Source organism: Hippopotamus amphibius, chromosome 17 (genome assembly GCF_030028045.1).
Source record: "Hippopotamus amphibius kiboko isolate mHipAmp2 chromosome 17, mHipAmp2.hap2, whole genome shotgun sequence".
Taxonomy (NCBI): domain Eukaryota; kingdom Metazoa; phylum Chordata; class Mammalia; order Artiodactyla; family Hippopotamidae; genus Hippopotamus; species Hippopotamus amphibius.
Genome location: NC_080202.1, coordinates 59588648 through 59601877, shown reverse-complemented (window position 1 = coordinate 59601877; position 13230 = coordinate 59588648).

Genomic DNA, 13230 nt, shown 5'->3' with positions numbered 1-13230 from the left:
CTCCACAGTCGCATTAAGCTCAGCTGTGTCTGCACGCACGGACGGGGGCCACCTCCCAGCTGGCCGCCAGGAACGTGTGACCAGCAGCTCCCACCTGGGTTTCTAGCCCAACCTGTGACTAACTGCAGGCTGGGGGCATGCCGGCCCAGCCTGGCTCCTCCCGAGCGAGGGGCAGACACAGCCTGGTCTCTGGGCTCCAGCAGGGTCCTGTGGGACGGGGTCTGACACAGGAGGGTCTGGGATAACCGCAGGGGGGAGGTAGGTGCAAACCAGAGAATCACTCTAGGGGAGGAGGAAGGACGTGACAGGACAGTATCTTCCTTGCTTGTTACAGGTGCCAGGCGCTGTGCTAGCGGAACGGAGGCTCAGAGAGGCTGAGTAACCTGTCTATGGTCAACCAGCGCAAGTGACGGCACCCAGGTCAGAGCCTGGTTCATCTGACCCCACACCGCTGCTCTCCTCCCACATGTTCATACCTGAATCAAAGTACCTCTTCCACCCCACCCGACCTCTGTTGCATAGAAAAGCTTTTCAGATTGTCCTGAGGTCAGGGGAGAGGGGCAGGACAGGAAGTGGGGGGTCCTAGAGCCGGGTTCCATGGTGCAGTCATTTCAGCTCCAGCAGGGAAGCTCATGCAGTGCTGGCCGGGGCACGGTGGGGAGGAGGATGGGGAGGCCAGGCCAGGACTGAAGCAGTACCTGCCGAGCGGGCTTCCCAAGCACGTCCAGCCTGTGTTCACCGGGCAGTTTTCCCCACTGGCCACTGAGACCCTCCTGCCCGTGACCCAGAGGGGACCTCCCAGGGGACCTGTGTGCATCCAACTGGAGCCTCTGGCCCCCGGCTCCATCTTCCACATCCTGCCAGCTCCGCGGAGCCAGGCGGCAACCTCTCCACCACCCTCGGAGGTGGGTGGGAAGGCTGGTGCCTGGCTCGGGAGGCTCCTGGAAGCCCTGGTCACGGATCACTGCACTCAGCCATCGGATTAAAGGGGCTCCGAGCAGTGCCGCCTGCGTGGCCGGGCCTGCCGGGCGGCTCTGGAGCCCAGCCAGCCGCCCTTCCCTGCTCGGCCGGACCGCTGGGGCGCCAGGAGGCCCCAAGGAGCCATGGACAGAGAACAGGACTGGAGCTGGCCTCGGCCTTTCCTTCCGGCCGCCGCCAAGGGCAGGGCCCCTCGGGGACCGGTGGTGGCCTTTCCCGGAGGGAGGAAGGCTCCGCGTGGCTGGAGTCCCTGGACGGGCACCCCGGCCCGGCCTGCAGGGGGGTTGGCCTGCTCTGCGGACAGCGTCCCCACCCGGGTCTTGTTTAGAGTGAATCACTTGGAAAGAGACCTGAAACTGTATCCTGCAGGAAATCACAGGCCAAGAGCCAGGAAGAAACCAGGTCAAGCTTCATGGACTCAGGCCACCAGGAAGGAAGGCAGGGCCCGAGGTTTATGGCATGTCTTCTCCACGCCGGGCACACTCAGCACATGTGAAACGTCACCCTTCCGGAGAGGTCGGGCTTTACTCCTTCTGCAGATGGGCCAAGACAATAAGGGACTGGCTGGTCGTTACCTAAGCGGCAGGTGGCACAGCTGGGATGTGTAGTGTAGAGTCAAAAGCATGCAGCCCGAGTTCAAACCCGGGTTCTGCACTCACAAGCTGTGTGACTTCAGATAAATGTCTTAACTTCTCTGTGGCTTCCTTTCTTCATATGCAAAATAGAGCTACAGGTGGTCCACCCTCGGAGCTTCACTGTAAGGATGAAAGGAGGGACTCTGGGTAAAATGTTTAGGCCGGTGCTTGCATGTTGTAAGTGTTCAATACATTGTAGCTATTATTATTGTTGTTAATGTCAATGTCAACCCAAATCTCCAAGACCTACCTCCTGACACCAGATCTGCCTTCACCATATCCCCTTGTCTAAGCCCCAGCCAAGGAGCAGGCTTTTGGGCAGGTTGCGGACTGCTCAGGGCAGTCCCGCAGAGGGAGCTGGAGCAGGAGGGGAGGGCCGGGTGATTGAGAATAAACACTCATCAGCAGACCACACCCTTCACCTCTCGCCCCTCCCACTGGGAATGGGGCAGGAGAGCATGCGGATTCTTCATCCCAGTTGAGGCAAGACAAACATGTTTTCCTTCGTCAAGGGAGAGGAGGCCACATGAAACCAAAGGCAGGCTTCCCCGGACGACCACCTTGAATGTCACCTAACCTCCCGGGAGCAGCCTCCCCTGATACAAACGTGGGGAGGAGCCAGGTGCTGAGAAGTTAGGGGACCATCACCGGTTAGGAGGCCAGGGGTGGGCACATGGGCCCACGGAGGGGTCCCACGCGCAAAGATGCACAAGAGGTCCTTAACTCAAGGGACCTGGCCTCTGGGGGAGCCACAGCCCTACTTACCCTTCCCCCCCAGGACACCAGACACAGAGGCCACAGGGCCTGGGGGACTCGAAAAGGAACAGAGTCAGACACAGATTTCCGAATGAGGTCCCTAGAGACCGGACCCTCCCTGGCTGCTGCCAGGACCACGCCCAGACTCTCAGGGGGGTGTGAGTCCATTTTCTTTTGAAAGACGAAAGCATCTTCCCCTCCCTCCTTTCTTGTGGGCCTCTGCCAGAATGTGTTTCTGCAGGTCACCAGTTCTAGTATTGAACCCACCATCCCCGCAAGGAAACCTCCGTCTGGGTACCCCAAGGGCCTTGGGTTGCACCCATTTTTTCCTGCTCCTCCGTGGATGCCCAGGACACTGTGCTCCCAGGGCTCTCCAGCCCCGAGCTGTCCAAGCACCCCACTCACCTCCAGTCTGCTTGGCCCTGGCTCTGGGGCTCGTGAGAATTAATTTATTTCCAATTCTCCAGGTTCACCTCCTCAACTCCATTTCCACCCTTCGCTACCCACCACAGCACTGCAAATAATACCCCATTTTATATGGAAAACACTAAAATAGGATCACACCTTTTAAAAGATATTTCCACCTCACAGCCTGAAATCAGACATCACCTTTCTCCCATACTCCACAACCACCACACTGGCCCTCTCCACACACACACACACACACACACACACACACACACACACACCCACACACCCACACACCCACACACACACACACACACCCATTTTGCTACCAGACTTCCCTAAGCCAGTTTAATTGAAAAGGCATGATTTAGGCTAATTGACAGCAGATGGGTTCGGCTGCAAAATGCAGAGAAGCATTTGCTGAACATGATTTACAGCAACGAGGCAAAACTTTCTCCTTTTTATATCCTTCTTCGAGCTCCACGGCCAAAACAGCTCAGCAGAAATGAGAGGAGAAAAAAAAGTAATTAGTGTTTAATTTTTTAACAATTTTTAACTCCCTTTTTAATTGCTTTACATAAACCTGTCCTAGAATTTTACAGCCTTCAAATCTCTGTCTAAGTCTGGTCCTTGTTTCTGGTTTTAATTACAGGGAGGCTTGTCTGGCACATTAAATTAGAAGAAGGAAAAAAAAAAGAAAGAAAGAAACACACACGCGTGCAATTTCAGAAATATTTTGCTGTTGGACTCCCAGCTGAACATCTAATATTTCAGCGCAAGGACGGGAAAGCTCGGCCCGGGAGGGCTTTGGTAGAAGGAAAGTAGACGAAGGGCTTCTGCAGCGGTATTGCATCACCTCTTAAACTGTTTCTTACTGTTATTAGGATTGAGAGACCAGTCATCAGACAGTGTCTGATAGCCCACAGTGGCCCCGGGCACCTCAGCTTTGCTTGGAAGTTAACTGGCTTCCCAGAAAAGCTGGGCATGTGCAGATGTGTTAGGCTTTGGGCAGACCTCAGGTTCTTATTTCCAAGCCAGGCCATCCGATCTTCTGCTCACATCTCAGCAGTTCGTTTTAAGCAGGACAGGAACCAACGAGGAGCACAGCGTGTACAGGACGGAGGAGATGGGCCTCCGTGATGCAGGGTTGACGGGCGCAGGTTCTGGCTGCGGGATGACCAGGAGGCTGCCCCTTTGCAGAGAGAGCTGAAGCCGGGACTGGACCTGCAGTGACCGGTGAAACTTCCTGCGGTCTCCAATATGACAGCCGCCAGCCTCCATGTGGTAGTTTCAAATGGAATGAAGGAACATTTAATAAAATCTAAAATCCCATACCTCGGTTGCACTCGCCGCGTTTCAACGGCTCCTGTGGATAACGGCATGTTCCTATATCGTACAGTGTACGTACAGGGTGTTTCCATCTCCAAAGAAGGTTCTGTTGGACAGGGGTGCTCCAGACTCCTGCTACTGAAAGTATGGGGGGCGTGGACGGCCCCTGGGGAGGGGGCTGGGAACGCAAGATCTTGGGCTTCCCCAGGAGGTGGACACGGCCTCGTAACAAGACCCCAGGTGATTTGAACACACATTCAGGGTCACATCCCTGACACAGTGTGGCTGGCAGGGCCTGGAACGGGGTAATGGCCCGTGGATTCCCTTCGAGGTGTGATGGGAGTGTACCGATGGGGGGTAAGGGGAGGTGTGCTATAAAACGGCCTCGGGACACAGCCCCGCAGGGCTGAGGCTCCCTGGCTCGTGTTCATCAGTGCCGAGGCCCCAGACCCCCTTGGCAGCCGCTGCCCGAGCCTGCCTGGGCTCCTCCAGGACTCCTGCTGGGAGGCAGAGGGCTGCCTGGCGCCGCTGGGCGGGCAGCTCTGGGGATGGAGCCCGGCCAGCGCGGGCTCCCCACACACGGTCATTACCTCCCGAAAACCCAGGAGTTATTACAATTAAAACACGTTGCAGGGGGGAGTGGGGGCTGGGGGAGGTCCCCTTAGGAAGGAGCACTGGGATTAAAAGAAATTAGAGCAGTTGCCATGGGGACGCAGCCAGGCCGGGCCTACCCTGTGATTATTTCAGTGGGACCGAGGTGGGGGCAGATGGGGCTGGGACAGGGGGTGCTGGGGAACCATACCCGGCTGCATGGTCCAGAGCTGAGCTTTTCCCTTCAGAATGGGACACAGCAGCTCCGGAAATTCCCCTGAGGCTGATGCCTGCTGGCTTCCCTGTGACTGCTTATCCCGCGGACCCCAGTCCTCCAGGAAGTCCACGTCCCAGGCCTCAATCTGGTTTCTTTTGAAACCAGGAAACTCCCAAGAGGGCCCCTGCTCTCACGGCCTCGAGGGTGGCATGACCTGGCCTGGTTTCCTATCAGCTCAACTCCGGCGATTAGGAGACCCGTGGAAACCCAGCCACCCCTTTCTCTAACCCGAAACAGGAAGCACAGGTGCGTGGCGGGAGGCGTCGGAGGAACGAGGGGTGGGACTGTCTTGGAAGGGGGCCCATGAAAATGAGGAAGACTGAGATCCCTGCCTGGGCCACCTCCAGGTACCAGCAGAGAATCAGGGTCCTTACACAAGGGAAGCCTAGTTTGGCAGAGCTACAGGGCCTGCGAAAGGGAAAACAATCATTAGCCCTCCGTCTCTCTGCTGGGCTCCTGGGGAGGCCCAGCAGCCCGGAGCAGGAAGGAGAAGCTGTTTGGACAGCTCTCGGTGGGCAGAAGAGGATGGGCTGGGACAGGGTGATGGGGTGATGGGGTGAGAGGAACCCAGTCTGCTCCTATGGGGAAAGTAAACAGCAAACGCTCATCTTCTCTGGCCTCATTTCCTCTGATGCCACCTTAGCGGGCTCAGCCCGCAGGGAAAGGGCTAAAAACACTAGCCCAGGTGGAGGGGTTTCACGCTTAGGGAGGATGACTTCCATCTTGACGTTTAACCTGATCCCAGGCAAGTCCTTGGTCCTCCTCAGGCACCCAGGCTGGAGACCTTTGAGCTGCTGAAGCCACGGGTAGGAGACCCCACCTTAGAACACCCTCCTCTCCTGGCCTCTCCCTCCCTTTTGAAGGCTGGTTAGTTCCAAGCCCAGGACCCGCTTGGCCACAACCAGCCTTCCCAATGTGCTCCAGTCTTGGGAGGCTCTTGGGGATGCAGCACTTTCAGTTTTAAAATCAGGACAGTCCCTGGCAAACTGGGACACGTTGGTCACCCTTCCAGGCACAAGGTGTGCATCTTGGGGGCCCAGCTACCACTGTAGGGCCGTCGCTCCCTTGTAGAAATCTTTATACGTTGTATATGTGTACACAAAAGTATGTATATATACATACACATTTGTGTACATATATGCCTATGCATTTTCCAAAGAGATAAATTGGGAGGTAGGTAATTATTCACATTTCAAAAAGAATGTTCAGGGGCCTCCCTGGTGGCGCAGTGGTTAAGAATCCGCCTGCCAATGCAGGGAACACAGGTTCGAGCCCTGATCCGGGAAGATTCCACATGCCGCAGAGCAATGAAGCCTGTGTGCCACAACTACTGAGCCTGTGCTCTAGAGCCCGTGAGCCACAACTACTGAGCCCATATGCCCCAACTGCTGAAGCCCGCACACCGAGAGCCTGTGCTCCGCAACAAGAGAAACACTGCCCTGAGAAGCCTGAGCACCGGAACGAAGAGTAGCCCCTGCTCGCCACAACTAGAGAAAGCCTGCACGCAGCAACGAAGACCCAATGCAGCCAATTAAAGAAAAGAAAAGAAAAAAGAAAAAAAAATATTCACCTGGCAAAATGATAAAATGTAACTTTCCTCTCACTACAAGGTTGGGGCAGGGAATAGGACTCTGTAGATGGAAAATTCAGAGAAACTAAGTTGATGGATTAGAAAGCGATAAGCAGTCCATTTACTTACTGAAATCCTTTCATTTCTGGGTGAACCCCCCCCCCCACCCAGTATATCTAGGATATTCTTTTGCACTCGGCATTGCTGCCCTTTTTCTAGGGGGAAAGCCGAGCACACCTGTACCTGGGCTCCACGTGCATTTACAGCCTCACGGCCGCCACTGGCAGCCACTTGTCTGGGAAGTGCTGTCGGGAGCAGGGGTTTTCAAAAGGCTCCCGGGTGCGCTCAGGCCGGATGGGAGTTCTGAGCTGGCGCTAGCGTTTCATCACACGAGCACTCTGTTTATTTTTCTGCCCTCTCCTCCGTGTAGCGAGTTCATTGACTGCCCAGGTCTTAGCAACTCTGAAAAAACTCCAGGTGGAGAGTTCACACACAAATCGAAAGCACCAATATCATGCCATCTTGCCCAAGAGTTTTTTTTTTTTTTTTACCACTTACTCTCAGAACAATGGGTAGGAAGGGGAAGGAGGGAAAGGGTGGGGAATGACAAAGGGGTCCCGATCCCCTCCCCACCCACCCCCATCTTGAAAACCCAGAAGCACGGCTGACTCGGGCTGGCCCCTTGGCCCTGTCAGAGGTTTTCAGAAAGGATGGGGTCCCGCAGGGCTGGCCAAGTTGCAGTCCCGGCTGCTGGGCCACCTCCGGCTCCACCACAACCTACTCCCAGCCTGGGGCTCTAGCAGCAGAGGCCCGCTGGGCAGAGCGGGTGGCACCGAGGGCCCCGTGTCTCTCTGCCTCCCCTCCCCTCCGCTTGATGCTCTCAGGTGCCGCCGGGGCCCTGCGGCCACCATCCACTTCCTGAGCTTCACTCACTCCCAGTTCACACCGGGAGGAGAAAGGGCCCAGCTGGAAACACATCGTGCCTCCTTCAAGGCGAGGTGACAGCGGGGCCAGCACAGCAAGGGGGGAGGATATTAGAAGGTGCTGAAAAGGGAGAACGCTCTTTTCTTCCCGTTGGAGGGACCAGAGTCCTTATTTAATAAAAAGAAGGTGGATCACCTCTGTGCTTCCCGGAGCCCCAGCCTCCCCGAGGTGAAGGCAGCCCCAGGATTCCAGCCCCCACCCCTCCCAGCCTAAGGCTTGTATCCAGGGGAGCGACAAATGGTCTACCTGCCCTGTAACCACGGGCAGTGGTGCCAGGGGCTTGGCAATGGTGCCTGGTTTCATCAGTTCTGGTTGTCATTTGGTGAGAGGTGCCCCCCACATCTCGGAGACTAAGGCTCAGTCTTGTTTGGAAGAGAAAACTCAGCTAAAGGATTCCTGACCCCTCCCCATACACCCCGTCTCCATCCTATCTACTTCTTCCACTGCGTTTATCAAGCTACTTTGAAATCTTCCTCGCTCTCTCTCTCTCTCTCATCTTTGACCTCTTACAGAATTAGACAGGTCTTTTTGGTGTGCCTTTGTATCCCATGCACACAGTAAGCACTAAATAAGTGCTCATCTACTTAAACAGATTCTTTACAGCTTTCCCACTCTGTCTGTCTGGGAGGACAAAATCTATATGGTACCCAGGCCAAGGCCCCAGGAGTCCAGGCAGGGTATCCTGGCCTCTCCCTGCCCCTCACCTCTCCTTTTCCACCAGTCTTCCCAAAGGAGGTCCTCCTCATACCAATTAACAGTGAAAAAAATGCAAACAAGCCCCAGAGTAAGAAAAGTAGTAAAGAGAAAAAAAAATAAAAAACTGGAAGAAAAGAAAGAATGCAACGTACGTGAGTACTCACAGACTACGAGCTAGTATATCCCAAAGCCCCCCGACAGGAACCAAACAGGAAACCTAGAATCATTACCAAATGCACTTCCCCTGCATGACTTGCCCTGGGCCCCCAGGGTCAAGGATGCTCAGGCCCCGCTCACCAGCTGGAAGCCACAGGAGGGTGGGGCTTTGATGGGTTGATTGGCATTTCCTCCCTCTCTCTTCCCTCCTGACCTCTTGCTAGGGTTTCTCGGTGGATGGCCGATGGGATGGGAAGCCTCTCGCTTCCTCCCAGGAGCCACAGGGCTCCGGGCTTTTCCATGCAAGCCTCCCACGGCGTTGCCGCAGAAGGTGGCAGGCAGCTGGTCTCCCTCGCCCCACTCCGCAGGGGGCCCTGAGACAGCCCTGGCTTTGGGAGCAAGACCTCCTGCTCTTAAGAAAACAGATCAGAAATTTTGGCATCAAAATAAAATCTGTTCTGAGGAAGCAAGTTGTAACCCTTGGAGTAGAATGCAGGCCACAAGATTTAAGTAAAACGTCAGCAGAAACCGGAGCTACAGGGAACTTGAGTTCAAGTTCACCCTCCACGGGCTATTCCTTCTGCTCGGAGCACAGCCAAGGACTGCACGCCTGCACTGTTCTAGCTGCCTCACCAATCCATTGAGGGTCACCTGCCTTTTCTCTGTCAAGGGCCAGAAATAAATACTTTCAGCTTTGCAGGCCCCAGGGTCTCTGTTGCAAATGCTTAACTCTGCCATTACAGCATGAAAGCAGAGGCAGAAAATACGCAGATGAAGGGGTGGGGCTGTGTGCCAATAAAACTTTATTTATAAAAACAGGCAGCTGACCAGACTTGGCCCACCCACAGGCTATAGTTTTCCAATTTCTCGGCACAGATCTCATGAAGACAGCAGCGTGATATGACAGTTTAAAAGAGTATGGCCATTGCTGTCAGGCAGACCTAGTTCATATCTCCACCCAAGGCTTATCTATTAACTGTGTTACCTTGGGCCAGTCACTGAACTCAGTCAAACTGAACTTCCCCATCTTTAAAACAGGACACGAATGCCTGCTTCATCGGGAACAGTGGTGATGAAATAAACTAACAAAAATCGACTGACACTCAAACAGCACTGGCTGTCAATCATTCTGGTTATGAGGGAATGGGGGATGGGTGGCTTTGAGTCTTTCGTGGCTGGAAAAGACTCTGCACGTGTGGGTGACGAGAGGCTGTTGGGGGAACCACTGACCAGAACCGGCCGCCCTGGCCGGGCCCCATAGTGACCACTTGCAGGAGTTATCTTATGACAGGAGATCCTGGTAAGGAACGCGTAACTAACAAGCTACCACCAACTGGAAGAATTCGGGAAAGCTCAAAAGGAGAGAGGAGACGCCAGGCCACATGTCCCCCCAACCTCCCAGAATCCTTCTTGCTGGAATCCATCCTGGCTGAGTGATGTGCGTGCCACCAGGAAGGGCCCTGAGTCAGAGTGATTGGCCAGAGACGACGCAGAAACCCACCCCATCACCATAAAACCTGAGACTGCGAGCCACGTGGCAGAGCCATCCTCCTGGGCTCCCTGACCCCCCTGCTCTCTGCCCGGGCGCCCCTTACCGATACAGTCTCTTGCTTTGTCAGCACGTGTGTCTCCTCGGACCATTCATTTCCGAGTGTTAGACAAGAGCCCACTCTCGGGCCCAGAAGGGGCCCTCCTTCCTGCAACACGTCCACAGTGCCTTTCTGTGCAAAAGCTCATTTCCTAACATTTCATATTCCATTGATTCCCTTTGTGACATGAAATCAGTGGATGCACATGAGTCTTACCTGAGCTTTTACATCTCACGGCCGGTGCTGCAGCCCAGGCCAATGAAACCAGAATCTCTGGGGTGAGACCCCCGCACCTTCCCAGGCATCAGTTTATTTTAAAGCTTCCCAGACGATTCCCGTGTGAAACTCAAGCTGAGACCCACTGGACTGCTGGGATTCAGAGAACACGGAGGAGTCCCCTCTTCCTTCCTGCTCAGGGTGTGGTCCAGGCACGGGCAGGATCAGCGTCACCTGGGAGCCTGCGAGAAATGTAGACTCTCGGGCCCCACGCCGGACCTGCTGGACCAGACTCTGCATTTTGACAGGATCTCCAGCGAATCTTTGTGTGCATGAAAGTTTGAGGAAAACTAATCTATTCCACAGGGGCCCCAACAAACCTGGCTTTTCATCAGATTCCCTTGCAAAGCTCAAAACATTTCTAGATCTCATCACTAACTCACTAACTCTTAATCACCATGGGTGGCCCAGGGCTTGGTACTTTCCCCCAATATTTTATTTGAAAATGCTCAAACACATAGAAATGTTATACTCATATATCCACCTAGAGTCTATGATTGTCAAGATTCCACTGTCTCATCGCAAATCTATGCATTTATCTACCTGTCAACCCATCTGATTTTTCAAAGGCATGTCAAGGTAAAATGCAGACATCAGGACTCTTCAGCCCTAAATATTTCAGTATGTACATGACATCACTAATTTTTAATGAGGTTTCCTTGATGAGGCTATTCCTCTAGGGACAGTCTTTTTCTCTGTCCAGAAAGAACAGTACTTAAGACTTAGTAAAAAGCATTCCTCTCCCTCCAAATTTTGAAAAAGGGATGCTTCAGCCTCTCTCAGTGCTATCACTTTCAGTATTACGAGATGATTTCTGGTGTTTGACCTAATTCCACATTGCCCCGTGAATCCTACCTCCTCTTTCCCTTGGTAGAACATTAGAAGACAGTCACTCACTACCACCTCTACTGGATCTCTTGTATTTAACTATGTGATTCACTGGACGCTGCTGTGTCTCCAAACCTCCCCTGGTGCTTTCCCTCCAAAAAGCGTCCCCCGGCAAAACACTGCATCTTTTCAGCAGTGCCTCTGTGGAGACGTACCAGTGAGCCTTCCTCTGCGCTTTCCAATTCGGAAGCTGAGAAGCTGTGGAAGAGGCTTAAGGACAACACACTATATTGCCATTGCTTCCAGGTTTGGGAAAACCACGGACCAGAGAGCAGCGATCTCACCTACACCTCCGGTTTTCCCTCCATCTTGGTTTTTTTCTTTGACCGTTACCTGCCGAATGCAAAACTCCAAACTCTGTCTGTCAGGGCTTCTATGAACCCCACAACTTATCAGAGATATGTTTCTGCTAGTTTAATCCAGAAAGGAGGCTGGCCCTAGGACACAAAGCAGGACCATTCGAGTCAACAGCTCAAGCACTTAGAGGAAAGAGGCTTTGTCCTTCCACTAGTGCACCAAACTCTTTAGAATCTTTCGGAATCCCAGAGGCGGGGCTGAAGTTAGAACCAGCCCAGCCTGCACCCTTCCGCTCCTCCCCGAGGCACTCAGATGGTCATCAAAGCCCTCCGGATAAATTAATAAGAGTGACTGCCCCTAAATCATTGCCCAGTGATTTCCAAATACTCTTTTTAACAATCCACCAAAAGGCTGTCCCAGAGCCTGAACACCCCACCCCCCAACCAAGCTGCCCTGTCTTACAGATCAAGATAAAAGAGCCAGAAACGGGGCAACAGTCACTTAGCATTTTCACCTACAAATCTAAAGAGGCACGGGTTCTCTGACCCCCTCCACCCTTGCCTGCTTCTTGTCCAGACCACCCACTCTCTGTTTGCAACCTTTCCTCCAACCTTGAAACCCAACACCCTCCTCTGGAGGAACCACCCATGTTTAAACAAATAAATACCCCAAAGTAGCCAGCTCCCCGGTGGGATTCAAAGAAACGTCCCAGGAAGGAATATGGGGGGAGGGGGAGGGTGCCCTGGGTCTTCTGTGCAGCTCGGCCTCCAAGCACCCTTGGGCAGGGGTTTCTCGGCAAACGTTGGGCCAGTGCTTTCGTCCAAGACTAGCAATGAGACACCCCCTTCACCCCCGCCATTGGGGAGGGACTCCAAGGGCTGAGAGGCTCTGTACCTCGCCTCCTGGGGAGGTGGTGGCCGCTGGAACCTGGGGAAGCGTGGCAGGGATGGTGGGGGGTTGTTCAGTCAAAGAGGAAGCCTCCCCCCTCCATCCCAAAGCTGTGCAGATGCCCTCTGCGCTCCGAGTACTCAGCCGTGAGCCCTGAAATCCCTCTGCCACTTGGGAGGGTGGAGGGTGGGTGGGTGGAGAGGATCAGGGATCAGCGCTGGATGACTCAGAAACACTTAAATATAACCCAGAGACGCGCCTGCAGTGAGGAGGGGCTGGGTGGAGAGAAGCAGGAGAGACCCACAAGTAAAAGGCTCCTTGCCTCTGACTCAGTGGAGAAAACCACCCAGCGTCCTTGGGTTCGCGGAATGCGGATGGCTGGGAATGAGGGCTGGGCTCTGTTATGGGTCTGCTGGTCCCCAGAGTCACTGATGAAAAGGATTTTCAGGTGTACCTGAGAAATCCGAGGGAAGATGACAATTGCCCAATTGCAGCTTTAAGAGAAACTCCAGGAGTGGCAGCCCTCCCCCACGCCCACCCCCAGTGGAGGGAGGGAGGAGAGGCTGGCCCTCCCTCTGCAGAAGCTGGCCCAGTGGGTTTATGGATGGAGGAACGCATGGAGGAGATTGTGCTAGAAAGCTGGCCGCGCAGCACTCGTGCGTAAGGCGGGGGGAAGGAGGGTGACCACGTTTCAAAAATAAACACAACCCCCAAAATAAACACGGTTAATGGAAGTGACTAATCAAGGGTGTGCTGAACTTGGTGGTTCTTGATAAGATACAGGGGGAAATGCACTTGGAAAAAATAACAGATTATTTTTCCCCCTTTGATAAATAAAGCGATGGGGAGAGAGCCGGGGGTGGGGGTGGGGGGGTGGGGATGAGGGTTCACACTTGTTTCAACCTGGCAGCA